The 16,283-nt window shown below is 40.6% G+C and overlaps 1 long non-coding RNA gene across 2 annotated transcripts in view; it reads right to left on the bottom strand.

The window, feature by feature from the left end:
• LOC141730876 (uncharacterized) overlaps nt 1-16,283 on the bottom strand; it is a 324,588-nt gene that overhangs the window by 287,059 nt on the left and 21,246 nt on the right. The window contains exons 4-5 of one of the 2 annotated variants that reach the window (XR_012582729.1): nt 11,308-11,415; nt 10,313-10,397 (exon numbers count right to left, since the gene is read on the bottom strand). This is a non-coding gene — a long non-coding RNA (uncharacterized LOC141730876). Of the gene's footprint in view, nt 1-10,312; nt 10,398-11,307; nt 11,416-16,283 lie in introns of those variants that run through there. The other variant, XR_012582730.1, reaches the window with a different exon arrangement.

Raw genomic sequence — 16,283 nt, 5'->3', positions numbered from 1 at the left:
ATAAACAAATAAGCTCATAATTTATTTAAAAAAGCAGAAGAGTTGGGTTTCCAAGACAGGATTTCAGTCAGAGTTTCTAAGATCTGAGAAATTCTAGTTCTTCCTGGCAGCAGGCTGGCTGGACCTTACATATCCACAGAATGAGGGTCAAGCAAGAAAAGTGATGCTTTTCTGAGGCTTTCCAAAGCCCTTGCTAAAGTACCTTGGATATCTTCTATATCCAAGGAAATGGTTTGAGGAGCAAGGGACAGGAAGCTGTGGTGCCTCCCAAACTGGCTGATTTTATATGTTTACAATAATGAAAAGAGGGGCATAACTTTATGTGAAAGAGGAGCAAACGCTTCCTTAAAAATTGCATCTAAAGCGCCTTTTCCAAAGCTTCATTCCTATCCCAAAATGATATTTTTACATATTTAAATCCACAAAGCTGCATTCTCAAAAGATGGGATATTTCCAAATTCCACTCAGGTCTCAGGGATGATACACTTCATGACATCAGAACAACTGAATTTTTTCCATTAATGCTCAAATATTAATTTACTTCACATTTTCAGGCACACAGTGTTTGACATACTGATCCAAGAGGACTTGTGCCAGCTCAGCAATTTGCAATCTGTAGCATTTTTTGTTTATTTAGTGTGAAACGTTCATGAGTTTATTTATTCCCTAGGAGAGGGAAGGACCCACAAGGTTTATATTATAATCCCTCTGGATCTGGTAAATTTGCATATATTAGTGACTAAATGCAAGGGACAGCTTTGGGATCCACAGCACCAGCAAAACCAAGAAGGAATAGTTTCTCATTTACAGCATAAAACAAGCCTGGTGACAAAAATATCCAAAAATGCATATTAATATTATAACCTGTGTGATTAAAGCCCTGCAGGGGTAGCTGTGCTGAGAGCAAACAGAAATTGACTGATTGTTACATCTGCCCTCCAAAAATATTTGACCAGGGGAACAAAAATCTCCAGCTGCAACAACAACAATCCCAGAGTTGTCAAATTGTTTGCACAAGAGGCTGCTCTGTTCAGCATCAGGGACCACAGTGAGGAAAGAAAGGCAGCACTGCCTTCAGATGGGAGAAAGCAATAATAGATGATTTTAGAAAATCTGAAAGAATACTGTGCATTAACATAAAATGAACTCAACGAGGCACCAAACTCATGTTCAAATTATCACTATGCAGCAAGTTTCTGAAAAATAAGAGTTGGATCTGAAATGCCAGTGCTTTGAACAGAATGCTATTGCCCATCTAAACCAACTTCATTACCTTTATTTGGTGTGAGCTGATGGAAAGGCACTTAAAGAGAATGAATAAATACACCAAATAAATTTAATATTCGTTTTTCTGACTTTATGCTTTCAGAAGCCAAGATGCACTTAGTGGAAGGCAAAGCACTCAATAGAAACCAAATGGAAACAAAATTAAGCAACTTCCCTCACAGAATTACATAAGGGACACTGCAGTCAAGGTAGTAAGGACACCTTCCCATGGCAACCACCCTGCAAAATTCCTTGTAAGAATAATTTGAAGGTAAATGTTTGGTTGTTAGCAATAAGTGTTCATGTAAAAGCAAATCAGAAAAATTCATACATCCTCAGGTCACGATTCTCAGAACCTTTGCAATTTTATTTCAGTTGTCTAATTTGCTGCTGGTGTTTTGAATATCCAATCCCATTTCAGAGCAAACAAAATGGAATTAACCTATTAAATCAGGAATGAGTAAATGCAGCTTGGACACTTTTATACTTTGCCCACATGTTAGAGGGCATTTGGAATTGCCTTTTACTAAATCTTTTTGTGTTACTATTTCCTTCAGTGTCTCATGCATTTGCCCACAACTCGTCTCAGTTATGTTCTGTGCTATAACACACTGCTGAAGGAACAATGCCCAGGGATTACAGACATTATTGCTTGGTTACCATATTATAAAAACAGTTAAAGCCCAAAGGAGAAATCTTCAGATATGTTAGAATGCTTTGCTAGAGCCATTACCACACAAACATCAGATGTGCAGTGCTGCAAGTTTCAGGAATCTAAAACAGACTTTATGGACGTTTTACCAACCATTCAGTGCTAAAAATATCAGAGATGGCTGGGAAACCATAAGGAAATGGGTTTAGTTAATGAAAGCCTCTGTAGATGCAACAGATATGAAGGAAAATTGCCTATTGAGAGAACTGTTCTGTGTCTCCTCCCTGGGCTGTTACAGCCCGTGGCTTCTTCTCTACCAAATGTGGGATCTGATTTCCCAGTGTTGTGATGTGCAAGCAATAAGCTGAATTTAATGCCAGAATAGAAAAACTGCAGGGGCAGCATGTTTCCTTTCAGTAATTTAGTGCAATTTTGAGAAGGAATATTTCACTCTTCCCCAGCTACTCCCTTCTCTTTTTAAGGAATCTCATAAAACAACGTTGGAATTGGGCACAGCAGCATCTGTGGTGCCCACGGCACTGCTGTGAGCCCACCTGGGGCCACACTCAGGCATCATTCTGCTCTTTCCCTGGTGCCACACGTCCAGGAGCAGGTCTAGGGCACTGAAACACCCTGGCAAGGTTTTGGAGGTGATGATTCCCACCCTACACCCATGGCCTCCTCAGCTGTGTGCACAGGCAGCACAGGGCTCTGAAAGCCTCTCATCCACCTGCAGGGACCCCTTTGCCCTCCCTGCAATGTCTGATGTGCCATTCTGCACTGCTGCAGCCTCAGCAGCTCTCACAAGCCTCATCACCTCTGCTACAGCCTCCAGAAAAAGCAAAATGGCTCAAAATCTGCATTTCTGTCACCTGAGCAGCAGGGATGGGGCACAAGGAGCAGCCAGGTACACTCCCAGCCCCAGTTTGGCATTAATAAACACACATCTCCTCCTTACAGCACAGAGAGCAGAGTCCTTTAATCTTTTCTAAAGACTCTGAAGCAGAATCTCTTGAAACCACATTTCTCTTGAACGCTCTTTCACTGCACTTCATTTTTTATAAAACAATTTACTCTTGACTGGGAACTTGGAGCACAATGGTTTATTACACTAATCCAGCTCCTCCACATCCTCAGTCCTCTGGCCAAAAATATGCAAGTGGTTTTCAAGTGTTGAGGAAGTCTGTAAGCTGAAATTCTTTTGCTGAAGCCATGAAAACAGTGCAGTCATTCTGGTCTTGCCTTTAATATATCTGAAACATCACATCTGGTGTCAGGAACAAGCAGCCACCAGATTTCCAGTTTTGAAAATTGCTCACCATAACATCATAAATTGTGTTTGAGCAAGAAGGGAATGCAGCAATTCATGCATTGTCAGAAACACAAATACTACCTGAGGACCAATGTTTTCAAATTGTTTTTCATTTTAAAAAATGTTGAAAACATCACACTTCTAATAGAAATACCAAGGGATGCAGCTTGAAATATCTGTTAGGTTTTGATGGAATTTTTAAGCAAATCTTTCTCTTACATTCCCTTAGATGTAGAAATATAGTCCTCTTTAAAAAAAGAGTAAGAATTTACTTTTAGAAACCATTATTTTAAGCAGTGTGATGTAAAACAAGTAAGTAAAGCATTTGTATGCATGCCAAGTTGGGGAAATTATTTTTAAAGTACATTCTACAGTGAAGCTGCATTCAGAGAAATGTGTAGCTCACTTTTACAGTTTTAATCTCCCTGAAATGGATTCTGAGGTGCAAAGAAAGAAAATATATTGAAGCTGCACAGCCCTGCAAAACACAGGGATGATTTACTGATTAAAGATAATAATCTGTTGAATAACTGGGGCTTTTAACATATGGCTGCATGTACATCTAGACACACATACATACAGATACAAAATTATCGTCAACGGCACAAAGAACATGGTTAATTCGAGATTTCTATGCTAGTTAGGAACAAAATAGGATGTGGGGAAAAACATTTTTGGTGATCAAAACCAGTGAAAACTGTCACTCTCCTATTGTATAAATTATTTGCAAAGCACCCATTCCATCTACAGCTGATATATTTTTTCTTACTCTGCATAGGCTTTGTAATAACAATAACTGTCACCATAAATTACTAAGAACATTATTCAATTTCAAGCAGCCCCATTTGTTTTCATGTTTCCAGCAAAACTATGACAATAGAAATAGATTATTGTAATTGCTTCTTCAAGCAAGGACTACAGGTGGTTTTATTTTTCCATGACTAATAACTCCCATTTTCCTATTCATTCAGCCACTAAGATGTTCAGACCGTGGGCAGGAGGAAGTGAAATGGACCTTATTGTGGCAAGAAAAATAGAAAAAATGATTGAGCCTTAAAAAGATCATTACATTATACACTGTGGTGATGGTGATGAGAGACAGAGATCACTAAAGCTGCAGCAATTTACATCAGGAGCACCTTACATAAATAATAAAAATAAAAGAATATATGCACAGGTTTTTTTCCTTATTTTGAAACAAAGCAGATTGAAAAATCTTATCACCAAACTACACTGACATCATTAAAAACAAGAATATACTCCCAGCTGTGCTCTGATATTTTATGTCTTTTTCAACTTGATTCACAAAGTTCTTATTCTAAACTGACCAATGTAATTGTCACACGTAAAACCTGTAAAGGGTTTGCCTGTTTTGCTCCATATTTTCCCTAGTCCAAAGTTACACACTTTAGAGCCAACTTTGACATTTAGAGCCATATTAGCTACAAACACAAGATGAGTGCACACAAACACTTACCTGAATTAAAGCCACTTGGTAGCTGGAAGCCTGCCTGCAAAGGGAGTTCCAGTATTTTAGGAGAGGATAGTGAATTCTGGTGGGATTTAGCAAAAACTGACATGGAAGTGCCAAGTCAGGGGATACAGAAATCATCAGAACAAATTGACAATACAGAAACTGGGACCAGTGTTGGAATTCCTCAATCACACGTTAAAGAACAGCAAACTCTGTGGCTGTGCCCAGAACTCCCTTCTGCACCTGAATCCTTCCCATAATCAAACCAGATGATTTCCACCTGTTGCATTTCTGAACTTTTTTTTACTACATTCAGGTGAAATTAATTTGTGTTCAACAAAGGCACTAGCAAAGGAAGGTCAGCCACCAGGACACAAAGTACAATTGCCATGCTCTTGAATTTTTCATAAGGTAACCAAATTTGATGTGATCAGAATTTTAAATAACTGCAGGACTAGCTAATTTTAAATTATTAAAACATTTCCGGGTTTTGCAAGTGATTTCATTTGAACAAGAGCCCAAACACATATTATACCTGAGGCTTAAAACATAAGGATTGTAAGTGATTGCAAATTAACATCTTTAATAGAATACAGTATGAACTTAGAGGACAAAGCTAAGGAATTGATTGACCTCGTAGTAAACCATAAATAGTAAGAAGTAAAATTATTAATCACTCTCCTAGAAAAAATCAAATTCACTCTACCAAGGCTAGCAACATAAGCCAGCTTATGATGAATTATGGCTTCAGAAACTTTTATTAAAAGCAGCCAGGTTACTGCAGAAAATTAGAAAGAATGAATAATATGTTTTCCTTTAAGTTCTGTAAGCTTTTTCCTTCACTTAGTTCATTTTCACCTTAAAGGAAATTTCTCTTCATCAACTATCAGGAGAGATTCTCCTCCGGGGGAAGAAAATCTGCACAATTCACCTACTTCTTACAATTTTGAGAAAATCTTCCATAACCAAGGTGCTGGTTTGGGTTAGAGCACCCTGTAGAAGCCTCTGTGCTTAACTGAAAATTTCTTTTCTAGTAATTTAAGAAACAGAATGTCAGGAGGGTGACCAAACTATTGCTTGGGTGCCCACATTTCTTCAGTGCTTTAGGGGTGAAGATGCTGACAGGCTGTCCATGAGGGCACAAACCCATTCCTGGCCCAGGAGGGAGGAATTCAAAAGTGTTTAAAGCTGTTCCATGGACAGGGGTTGTGTGAACACCCTCAGCAGGAGCTGGAATAACACATCCCGTGCTTGGCACAGGAGCTGCTCCTAACGCAGCCTACCCCCAAGAGAGAATTTCTCACATTGAGGAATCATTACCTGGGAGCTCCTCCTTTAATAGAAAAGGTCACAGGCTCCCTGCACCCTCCATCTCCCCAAAAGGCACCAAGTTAAATCTCCACCTCTCTGCACAAGTATTTTTTGTTGAGGTCTGATCCCAGCCCTGCTGACTGAAAGGGATGCTGCAGTGCAGGCAGCACAGCCAATACATTGCAGTGGCATTTGAAATCCTCTGCAGCAGCAGGGCCCCTCATCTGCGCATCCTGCCCTGCAAATCTGCTGCCTCCCCCTTGGCTTCCTTGGGGTAATCAGAATAAATGAATGCACTGGAGAATAACTGAAGGCATCACACACTGGCATCTCTTTCTTGGTCTCTGCAATAAAAGTTATTCATATACCAAACAGTTTCACAACTTATGCCTTTATTTCAAGCCTAAGGCTTGTAGGATTCTAGAAAATTCTTTAGAGTCCCTTATATTCCTAATGTAATATTTACAGCACCCTATACCAAACTAAAGGCTATATTTACTGAGGCAGCCTCAAGTTTCTTTTTCTCTTCTATCTCCTCTCTCTCTGCTTCTAGCAAGAGGCACTCAGGGAGAAGCCTAATGACATGCTAATGATACTTTTTGTTAAGCTTTTAAATTCACAAGCACTTGCTAAGTCAGTTTACCTAGTGTGGATATAATAATTTGGAATAAAAATCAAGCTTTGATTCCATTTTAATAAGAAATTTTGTGTGGTTTCACAAAAAGGCTGGAACAAATTAGGGGCCTCATGGATGCCAGTTCAAAAGTTTTATACATATATAAGAAAAAAAATCAATAAAAATTTTAAGTGGCTATTCCACTTTCTGGTGTTTCTGAGATTCATTTCATCTTAGAACTCTATTGAAAGAGAAGGCAAATCTTTCCAGCCTGTTTGTTATGATCACCACAGAAATTCTTGCTTCTGACAAATTACAGCATTTTTAGCCACATCTGTGCAGGAATCAGATAAAAAGTTACCAAAATGCTGCAATTTCCAAGATCAGGATCATACCCTCTGTAGGAGGGGATTTCCACCACAGAGGGTGCCTGATCTAAAGTAGTCCCTGTGGCCTTTATTAGAATTAATGTCTATATACAATGAGCCATGAGGGAACCACAGATCTGAGAGGGAATGCCATCCACAAAACTAATTTACATCTAGAATAGTCTGGGTGTAATTTGTATCTAATGAAAAAATATTTATTTTAAATAGAAGGCAAAATATTATCTGCACTGATTTTCTGATACTTATAATTATACCAAGCATGATACTGCAATCATGGCTGATGTAATAGTTGGCCCTTTGATACAAAGGACGCTTTCACATCAGCAACACTCACTACTGACCTTAAAGCCACAGCTATTCACACCTGCTGGACAAGTAACAGAAAACTTAAATAATAAACAGTGTTATTTTCAGCTTAGACTCCCTTAATGATTTATTGGGTGAAATGTGCATATATTGCAAAGCGTATAATAAATAAATAGTGTCTTTTCAAGCCTGGATCCAATGAAACCTGGAGTTCAGGATGCACAGGCCGGTACTGGAGCACAGTACTAAAAGTCTCAGAAATCACTGAGATCAGTGTAGATGTTCTACGTTTTCTTTATCTGCTCAACCTCAGGTTTCCCACAGGTAAGTGCCAGACCTTGGCATCCTTAAAGGAATTTACTCACAGTGCAGTAAAACCATTTTGAGCTGGTGCCTCCAGGGAGGGACCCTGAATCCTTGGGCTCTTAAACCATCAGAATCCATTTCCCAGAGAGTCTGGGCTCTTCTGTTGAGCCCTCTGCTCCGGCCCTGCTAATGCAGCTCACCTGGCCAGCACCACAGGTATCCCTTGTTAGGCAAAGAGTCAGCAGTTCCCTGTCCCCACCTGGGGCTCCTTTCCCAATCCCAGAGCTCAGCTGGGAGCTCTCCCTGCAGCTGCTCACCTGCACCAGGTGTGTTCCTCAACAGAGCTACCAGGAGAGATATTCTCTTTTTTCCATTTCCACAGTGACTATCAGTGGAGTTACTAGCTTTAAGCAACTGCAAAATGTGGAGTTTTTACTTTGATTTACAGTAAATCTTTCATCTGATATATTTGTGGCTGTGGGGTCAACTGCCTGTGAGATTTACTGTCAGTCCTCAAACAGACACAGTGATCTGTAAATCTACCATATTAATCCATTGGTGTGTAGGATTTTATCATGGCAGCTCAGCCCCACAAAGCCATTCTCTAACACACTCAGCAGCAAGATGGGGGAGAGAACTGAACGGGTAAAAGTAGGAAAACTTGATATCAAGACACTTTAATAGGTAAAACAAGCAATTAATTCATTAGTTCCCATGGGCAGGAAGGTGTTCAGCAGGGCTCCATCACTTCTGAGAGTGACTCAAGAAGGCAAATGTCATCACTCCAATCCTCCCCCACCCCACCTTCCTTCCATTTCCCCACTTTTATATGCTGAGCATGAGGCCATGTGGCCTGGGGTGTCCCTCTGGTCAGCTGGGGTCAGCTGTCCTGGCTATTGTCATCTCTGAACCTTCTGTGCCCCCAGCCTCCTCCATGGAGGTGCACTGTGAGAGGCAGGAAGGCTTTTTCTCTGCCCAGCAGTGAATAAAACATCCCTCTATTATCAACACAAACTCAAACCAGCCCCCTACCAAAAGGTAACTCCATGCCAGCCAAAACCAGCACAGCCTTTTGTACTTCTGCCCACCCCCAGCAACACCTAATTAATGTATGTGATCAATGCCATTGGAATAATGGGCTTGCACATATTTGCACATTTTGGGCTGAATTATTACACTATTATTACATCATGTACCAAGTGATAAAGCCCCACAGAAGCTCCAGCTGGAGAATGCTCAGCAGCCCCTCTGCTTTGCAACACAGGTCTCTGGTTCTGTGCTATTCTGGATTTTGCAGCAGCTCTCATGGAAACAGGTTTTTTTCTCAGGACCTAATCCTGGAGTTTACAAAACCCTTTTCCAGCTGCAAACACATCCTGCCACAGCTGGCTTCCAGTAGCTCCACTTGAGCAGAGTCAGGCTCATCCAAACCAGGTCAACATGGGCACATGAGCTCTGACCTTGATCTCAGGAAAGATAAACACACTCAAAGATCATCCAAAACAGCAGTGATGGTGATAAAGAGAGAATACTATGTGGGAAAGGTAGGGACTTCTCAAATCTTTGCAGATTTACTATAGGATGTTGCATAATTAATATAGCTTCAGCAGTGGAAAGAAGCCATAAAAAGAAGCAAGAGAGCCCTACAACAGGTCAACAAGGAAAGAACAAACTGAGTAACATTATTTAGGTCTCTCTGACTCAAAAAGTTTCTGCAGTAATTGAAGATCAAGGCCATCAGCATTTCTTTTCAGAGGCAGGGTAGAATTTACACACTAATTACCATGAGATACACTTCATAAAGCATTCAAGCATCCTTGGACAAAGGCAATTCTGGTCCTACAGAAACACTAGTGAAGATCACATTGCGTTTTCTGGGAAATGAAATGAGGCTATTTATGTAGCCTTTTCAGATCTACTTGAAAAACTCAGTATCTACCTGCAACCTTTGCTTCCCAAAAGCCTTTGAAAAACAACTCTCATGCCTAAATCTCCTCCCCTTTCATCATGCAGACAGTCCTTGCACACAGGTGGTGAAATCATGGGTTTTTATACTCCTGTCAAGACCCTGCATGAGTTATGTGCCACAGGTGAGCACAGATGAATGCAATTCTCATTTTGGGGCTGGTTGATGCCAGTCTGATGTATGCACCTTCTGCTGTTGCAATGCACCACAAGGATAATCTATTACAAATAAAAGTTAATGAAGATTATATATTCAGTCTGAATCTGTTGTCCACACATTTTGTCTCTGGACAAAAATGACTCACACATAAAACATGGTGCTGCCCACTCGCTGCCATAACTCCACAGCAGCATATTCTTTTTATAATGCAGCACAGAAAACAAACACTTGCACAGTAAAACTGCAGCTGGGAGGAATAATGAGGCATTTAGCAAACCAGACAAAGACCACACGGCTGCATCTCCCTCAACACAGCAGAACCTGTTACTGGATATCATAATTAATAAGCTAATGATGGACTCCTAACCATCCAACAAGTTTTTATGAAAGATATAAACGACTTTTAATTTTCTTTTCAGGGATTAAATCAGTCAAATATCTAAGAACGGTAAATATTGTTGGTATGTGCCAAATTCACCGCAGCCCTGAAGAAGCAGAACTTGTGCACAGCCCCAGTACTGCTTGTACAGCTACTTGGAGGAACATGAGAGCTTGCCTAACTTCATACACCTCACTGATGCTGACTAAAACAGGACACTGGAACTCCTGCACGTGGTCAGCAGAGAGGAATACAAGGTAACTGGAAAAAAGAAAAAAAAGAAAGAAACTGGCATTTCATTTCTCTTATAGCAGCACACCAGTTTCTCCCACCATGGTGCCTGAGGAGAAAACAGAATAAATTAACTCTGGGAAGACCTTCAGGATTTTCTGCATGACTTCTGGAATCCCTTCTCCTTCCCAAGTCCTGTCCTTCACATGTTTTCACTGCTATTTGTGGATGAGTTTCTGCAAAGGAGTTTGGTGGCAAGCACTGCAAGAACTTGGGTTTTCAGTCCTTTGTGAAAGGGCCCACAGGCTGCAAACACAAAGCCAAGCCATCTTTATAAAATAATAGTGGTTTCTTAATGCTGAGAAAGGACTTTCAGCATTTAAAGGAAAAACCAAGATCAGTCATTAGCCCACTAGTTAATTTTTCCCCCATATCTACTCTCTGACCACGGCAAAATGCTGGCAGGAAAGAAAGTCAGATGTGTTTGAGAGCTTGGTACTGAACAAATTAAATAATCCTCCATGCGCTGAAAGTAAAAATACACACTGTAAAAAGCCATGACAAGCAACTTGCTGGTTTGTGATGAACCTTGAGAGAAGCTGTGATCACCCACTGAAGTGTGAGTGGCAGGAAAGGGAGTCAGGAGAAAAAGGTCTGCTCAAGCTTCAGGGCAATCTTTGCACCAGAACAAAAGGCAAATGAACTCACCATGAGTAACTGTGTGCTGGAAAGCAGTGTCTAACAGAAATGAGGTCTGGAAGTGTCTTCAGACATGACAGTGAAGAAAAATTTAACTGCTTTTAAATTCTGGATAGACTTTATATAAAGCAGATGTCTGTGAGACAGAACTTTTGGATTTTGCTTCCATTCTTCTACACCTCTCCTGGGCAGAACTACACCAGCAAATGGTTATTTTAAAAGAAAATCTTAAAATACAAACCAGAGCATGAGGCAGAATGTGCAGATACATATTTTCAGGAAGAGACAGGCTTCTTCTCCCCACTCTCCCATTGGGTCACCTTCAAAATTCTCTCGAGTAGTTTTCCATCTGTGAAGAAAACATTATGGAGGATCCAATTCAGAGTGGGATTGTGTACCATTAATGTGCTCTGAGAGTGCAAAGCACATAGACCTATCAGTCTACTCCTAAATTTTAGTAGACAATGCTCAGTGATAAAGAGCACATGAAAAATTACTCTGTTTTCCACTGAGAGACAATACAGAGCAGCTCAGACTTTTACACTTCATTACATTATTATCTATTAATAACCTATGAATACCCCGAAGTATGACACCAAGTCACTGCACAAACATCAGATGAAATAAAAAATAATCTCAAAAGTCTTGGGCATCCAAAGCCTAATTTCTGTAACAGATTTTGAGACATTTTTCCAGCCAGCTAGTACTGTCCTACTGTAACTTATCAGGTCTCCCAGCTTTGTCTCACTCCGGCCCAATCATTCCAATGGGAATGTTCTTTGCCACATCTTGTTTAAATGCTTTCCTTGGCCACACCTTCACCTTCCTGTGAACACACAGGAAACAATAACTGGGAGCTCTCCTGCTTGCACAGACAGGGAACATTTCCTGCTGGGCACGTTTTTCTTGTCCTCACACTGTGGGGAGTTGACCTGGCAGGACTGCAGGTGCCCATCGAGCCATTCTGTCACTCCTCTTCTGGACAGGCAAGAGAAAATAGTGAGGAAAGGCTCAAGGGTTGAGATAAGGTCAGGGAGAGCAATCACCGGCTACTGTCATGAGAATCAACTTGGGGAAAAATTAATTCAATTTATTACTAATCTAGTCACAGTAGCATAAGAAGAAATGAAAACAAATCTTAATACACCTCCCTCTCACTCCTGCCTTCTTTCCAGACTCAATTTCACTCCCAGTTTTCCCTCACTCCTGTCCCTCAGTGGCACAGGGGACACAGAATGGGGATGTGACCAGCTTGTCACACACTGTGTGACATCCTCTGCACTGGGGACTCCTCGCACTCCTCCTGTGGCCCAGCATGGGGTCACTCTGATGGGGGACAGCCTTCCATGAGCTTCTCCAGAGCCCTTCCCATGGACTAAAGCTCTTCACAAGACTTCATTCACAAAGGGTTGCAAACTTTTGGGCACAAGCCACAAGTCCAGCAAAGCTGCTGTAGACTGGGCTCCTCTCTGCAAGACCCTGCCAGGACGCTGCTCCACACTGGGCTCCTCTCTGTTGTCATCTTATTGCAAAGCTCCCATTCCTTCTTGGTGATTTCTCATGGACATCGAGTCTTTCTTCACAGCACAATCAACAAATTCCAGCTCTCTCCTAACCCAGCTAAGCCACTCTTTTATAGCACTCATCCTCAGTGGACACAGCTGTGCCCTGTTAAGGGCAGGCCTGTTCCTAATCTTTGGTGATTGGCACAGCTGCAACTCCTCAGGGTGAGATTGCCTTCTGCACTATTCTCTTACATTCAATCCCCCCACACCTCTGTGCACAGCCCTGCCAGGACCCTGTTCCAAGAGGGCTCCCATGGGGTCAGAGCCCCTCTGGGCCCATCCCTGCCCCTCCCCAGGCTGGATCCCTGCTGCCAGGCCCCCCTGTGCTGCAGGGCACAGCTGCCTCTCCATGGCAGCGCCAGGGGCTGCAGGGGAACCTCTGCCCCAGCACCTGGAGCACCTCCTGCCCCTCCTTCTGCACTGCCCTGCCTGTCTGCAGGGCTGCTCCTCTCACACATTCTCACTTCTCTCTTCTGTGCTGCAGTTGTTTTTGAGCAGTGGCTGCTCCTCCTCCCTAATCACTGTCTCTCAGTGCTGCCAGCACTTGGCCAGGGCAGGTCCATCCTGGGGCTCTGTTGGACATGGGGATCATCTCTGGCACCTTCTCACAGAAACCACCCCAAGGAGCTCCCCTAAGTAACCAAAATCTGACCACACAAACCCCAAAACACACATCAAATTTCAGTGCTATGATGTATTAAATTATCACAATTCCTGCTACACCAATGCAGCATTTGCAATAATTACTGCAGTGGTTCTCCAGGTCTGCAGAAATTGAGACTGACTTTTGATAGATGAAGTGTTTGATACTGCAACATCTGCCTGATCAGCATACATTGTTTTTCAACAGAGAGCCCTCACTGAAGAGTTTGTAAACAACATTTATAAAATACAGATGCTCTTGGTTGCAGATGCATTGAAAGAAGCTTAATAGCAGTTTGGATAAGTGGTTGTGAACATCCAAGATGATTTATCACCAGTAAAAAACAACCCATTTTGTAAAACTTATATCCTATTAAAGAAGCATTAAATGAAAAGCAGAGCCAGAGAAATTGTCTTCTCTAGAGTTCTGTGGGGATTCTTTCTTTCTTTCTTTGTCATTATCAGCAACACAAACTTGGACAAGAAAATAGCTTTTTTCGATGATGAATTTCGTGTTTATTTTGAAAAGCAGCATGGATAGGTAAATAAATTCTTTAAAAAAAACCCAAGACTGGAATTCATAGCTATGTAGAGTTAAAAAAAATGAAGCAGAAGAATATTCTTTTAAGTCAGGATGAATGCATACATTTGTATTCCTTTCTGCACAATTGAGTGAACTTCACTTTCAAAATGTCAAGGATAAATATCCTTGAAATGGTTCTATTAAAACTGTGATAACCATAGTAACTGTATGTCGTTTGCTTATACCTTTTGTCTTTTTTTTTTTTTTCATTTTGATGCGTATTCTTTGCAACAATGCTGCTAAGAGAGGTAAAGAAAAGCAAGCCCTACCTAATTAATGATTTGAATGTGGGTGTTGATAGCCTTCCTATGTTGTGAGATTTTGTTTGGTAATTTAAAGATCTGGTTTTGGATATGAAACCTGAACAGGCCATTATGAAAATACAGTACCACCTGCTGCACTCATCAGTTTAGAGAGGCTGTTATCTACTGTTTATTACTTCTTTTCCCCAAGTAATTATTTGCATCAGAAGAGGGGAGAGTAAGGTCCCCTCCAGCTCTGGATATTCTATGATTCTATGCTTAAATTAAGTCAAAGATAATTAAGAGATCCAGCTACACAGCCTCCAATTACTATCAATACTAATGGATTTTATACAGCTAAATCCCACAGCAAAATAAAAAAAAATAAAATCTCAGTGCTTAAGCTAACGCAAAGTGTTGTGGTAATATTGTTAACTATTAAGCAGGGAACCTAGATTTAGGTCTTTTTCAACAGTATCAAGTACAATCCAAGGGAAAAGGCAGCTTTTCTAGGGAGTGCTGAGGCCAGGAAACCATGCTGTTATCATCCCATTGGCAAAATTCAGGGCCTGGACACCACCTCACCCCTAAAGGGGCTCTGACTTTAACACAGTCTGATAATACCACCTCTGTCTGTCTTTACTAACTATTATATCTATTGTGATACTTCATTCAGCTCCAAGTTAACTATAAATTCCTAATTGGGATCATCTGGTAAAGCATACCCCTATTTCCCACCTCTCTTCTCATAAGAAGCTCGTGGTGTTCATGAACAGGTCAGCTGCAGAATAAAGCTCTGTGGTACAGCCTTCACTTCGTGGTCCTACTGAAAGTTAAAAAACTCCTGATGAATTTGAGATCAAGTTCTAAAGTTGTTCTTACAGATTGCTGATATTTCAATACAATGTAATTCACACCTTTCAAATCATTCACTCTGTGTGGGTAGAAATGAGGCAAGAGTTCAGTGGTACTTTTGCATTTGGCACAGGTTTCAGTCCAAGATGTCTCTGCCCTTCAGTGCCTGAAGTTCTAGAAACAGAATTTTCCATGTGTGCAACCATAAGAAAATCATGTGGATGAAATAGAATAAAAAACACCTTACATAAACAATAGGGGGGTTTAACCTAAATTTGGGGCTAAATTTACTCACATCCCCTGCCTTCTGTGAACCTATTTATTGTGAATGCAAATGGGCAATATGGAATCTTTGGCAATGCATTCCTGCTTCATTCCCTTGCAGCATTTTCATCACAAGAAAAACAAATGAATTTTAAAAAAACTCTCAGTGAAGAAACTCAGCCTGGATCAAAATGATCTTCCTGAGCCTGTGTCAAGATGGTGAGCTTGTATCTTTTTCTACATATTCTTTTTTAAGGCATCATACAGGGACTTTACAGAGAGTTAATGATTTCAGGGAAGGATTAAGGGAATGGTCAGGGAAATTCATAAGCTGCTTTGGTACAGTCAAAAGGAAAAATGGCAGTATTATCTGTTCAAGAGCTTTCCTGATTCATGTGACAGATTATCCTTAAAGGCTGAACAATGCTTTGCTGACTGCCTTCTTGAGTTTGAAATGTAAAATCTCCCAATTTGCAAGCTTTGGGAAACATAGTTATATCAACTAAATGTTTTTATATATCTATAAATTCCTTCCATTCTACTGCAGAGCACTTGCAAATGGTGCACCATCCTTCCCACATTTATCTAGCATTTAGTACCACGTCCTCCATCCTATCAGAAATAGAGATGTTATGGATATTTTAATCCTTTAAACATTATTCTTGTGGCTAATAATGTACTTCTCTCATTTACTTGTCCTCAGAAAATAAAGAAGAAAGAATGATCCAACATCTCCACTTTTTAACAGTGTTATGTGAACAAATTTTCATTGATTTCTGAGAAGGGACCATATTTTGCAGTAAACTCTCATGAAATCTTATCCACTTAGAAGACAGATTTGGGGTTATGTTATCTATCATTAAAAAAAAACCAAACTGCTTTTACTTTCAATATTGAAGTGTAAATGTTCTCCCATAGAAATACTTTTTGGTAAATATTTATACATTGGTTTCACCATGTTTCTGATTTTTTTCAGCACAGAAATGACAGATTGTAATGAATCTGAGCTTATAGGGAGTTTATTCACATGTTAAAGGCTCTAAATTAAAGATATCTTATTATGTCA

Source organism: Zonotrichia albicollis, chromosome 14 (assembly GCF_047830755.1).
Source record: "Zonotrichia albicollis isolate bZonAlb1 chromosome 14, bZonAlb1.hap1, whole genome shotgun sequence".
In the NCBI taxonomy this organism is placed as follows: Eukaryota; Metazoa; Chordata; class Aves; order Passeriformes; family Passerellidae; genus Zonotrichia; species Zonotrichia albicollis.
The sequence above is the reverse complement of the archived record's forward strand: the minus strand, read 5'-3'. Positions and strand labels throughout refer to the sequence as shown.